Consider the following 2115-nt stretch of genomic DNA (forward strand, 5'->3'; position numbering starts at 1 on the left):
CCGCCCGGGGTCCCCCCCACCGCCCGGGGTCCCCCCCACCATCCGGGGTCCCCCCCACCGCCCGGGGTCCCCCCCACCACCCAGGGTCCCCACCACCACCCGGGGTCCCCACCACCACCCAGGGTCCCCCCTCACCGCCCGGGGTCCCCCCCCGGCCCAGGGTCCCCACCACCACCCGGGGTCCCCCCACCGCCCGGGTCCCCCCCACTACTCGGGGTCCCCTGTGTGCAGCGCCCTTCGCCAGGTGAAAACGGGAAGATGGAGCAGCCCGGAGAACCCCCGCGTGGCCGGAGCACCGGCCGCCCCGTCCCAACCACACTGTCCCGCTGGGGGGGGGGGGCGGTGCAAAGGAGCAGGTCGGCCATCCCTCCACCCCAGGACAGGCCGGGCCAGCAGCCCGGCGGGAAGGGGACGCTCTGGAGCAGACACCACTCCCCTGTCCTGATCCCACGTGGACCCTATGTCCTCATTTCCTGTGAAGATCATTAGTCACCCGAAAAGTAACCGGAAGGCCCAAATCATGTTTCATCAGCTCAGGTTTACACTTGAAACTAAGGTCTGCTATCTCTAAGTTGGGGGGGAGGCGGCTTTTGTCGTGGTCGTGTTGGGTAGCCGTACTGGATTTGAACTCAGGACCCTACACCTGCTGGACAAGTTTGTATCACCCGAGCAGTGGGCCCTGGCCCGGGGGCCCTTTTTAAATCATTTTGTGTCTAGCATCTCAGCTTGTGGAGGGCCAACCTCAGACGGGAATCCTCCGAACTCCACTTTCTGTGGCAGCCTCAGAGGGGCTCTAGCTTGTTTGTTGAGATGCTCCGAAACCTTCATCCTCCCAATCTCTACCTCCTGTGAAGAAAGGAAAGGGGGGGGAGGAGAATAAGGGGAAGGGGAGGGAAGGGAAAGGAAAGAAGAAATAGACATTGTATCCCTGTTCACCTGTTTAAAAGTGCACACACTTTTCTTCATCTTCATACTCCTTCACTGAACAAGAGTCAGAAAAGATGGCCTTCCTCCAGACTGAATGACCCTGCTCTCAGGTCTAGTCCTTGTGCCCTAGGGATCTGCCAGGCACACCTCCAGAAAACTGCCTGGCCCTCTCTGCTACTTTGAGCCAAAAGGTGGTCATTAAAAGTCACCAAACGCCACCCTCAAATTAGCATCTCAGATGTCAAGGGTCGGCCGAACTCATCATGTCAGAACACTGTTGCAACAGGAATGCTGGGGATATCCGAGACCTGGCACCCAGGGCAAAGAAGCACTTAGCTAAAGGAATGCTTAACCCCAGTGCCCTGTTCTACATGTTATAAATATCCCTGCTGGAAGGAGGCTCAGCTGCTTCTACCCAGTGCCCACACCCTTGTCTGGGTGTGTGTGGCCCGTGCCTGGCCTGGATTTACTAAATAACTTTTATGGTCTCTATTCAACTTCTTTTTCCACCAAATATATTGCCATTATAATCAAAATCATGCTAGTTTAAAATTATTGCTGAACCCTATTACACTGCTGGTGGGAATGTACACTTATACAACCACTTTGGAAAGCAGTCTGGAGGGTCCTTAGAAAGCTAAAGATTGACCTCCCTTACGACCCAGTCATACCACTTCTAGGCATCTACCCTGAACAACAGGAACCAGTATACAAGGACACATGAACCTCCATGTTTATTGCAGCACTGTTCACAATAGCTAGGATATGGAAACAACCCAGATGCCCCACCACAGATGCATGGATCTAAAAATTGTGGTATCTATACACAATGGAATATTATGCAGCCATTAGAAATGACAAAATAATGGCATTTGCAGGGAAATAGATGGAGCTAGAAGAAATCACGTTGTACGAGGTAAGCCAAGAGCAAAGAGACAAACAGCACATGGTCTCCCTGATAAGTGGATGTTAAATCCAAAATGTTAGGTGATATGACAAAATTAACAGGACTTAAGAAACAAAGGACTTCCGCTCATCTGGTGGAATCACTACTAAATAACCCCATGCTGCTGATCACACACATGGTATATATGTGCACACCGGAGGGAAACCAGGAGGATGATACAGAACTAGAGGGAATCAGGGAAAAACATACAACAGCGGGACCCATCAGCTGCACTGGACATT

The sequence above is a fragment of the Dipodomys ordii genome, unplaced genomic scaffold, assembly GCF_000151885.1.
Source record: "Dipodomys ordii isolate 6190 unplaced genomic scaffold, Dord_2.0 Scaffold35, whole genome shotgun sequence".
In the NCBI taxonomy this organism is placed as follows: Eukaryota; Metazoa; Chordata; class Mammalia; order Rodentia; family Heteromyidae; genus Dipodomys; species Dipodomys ordii.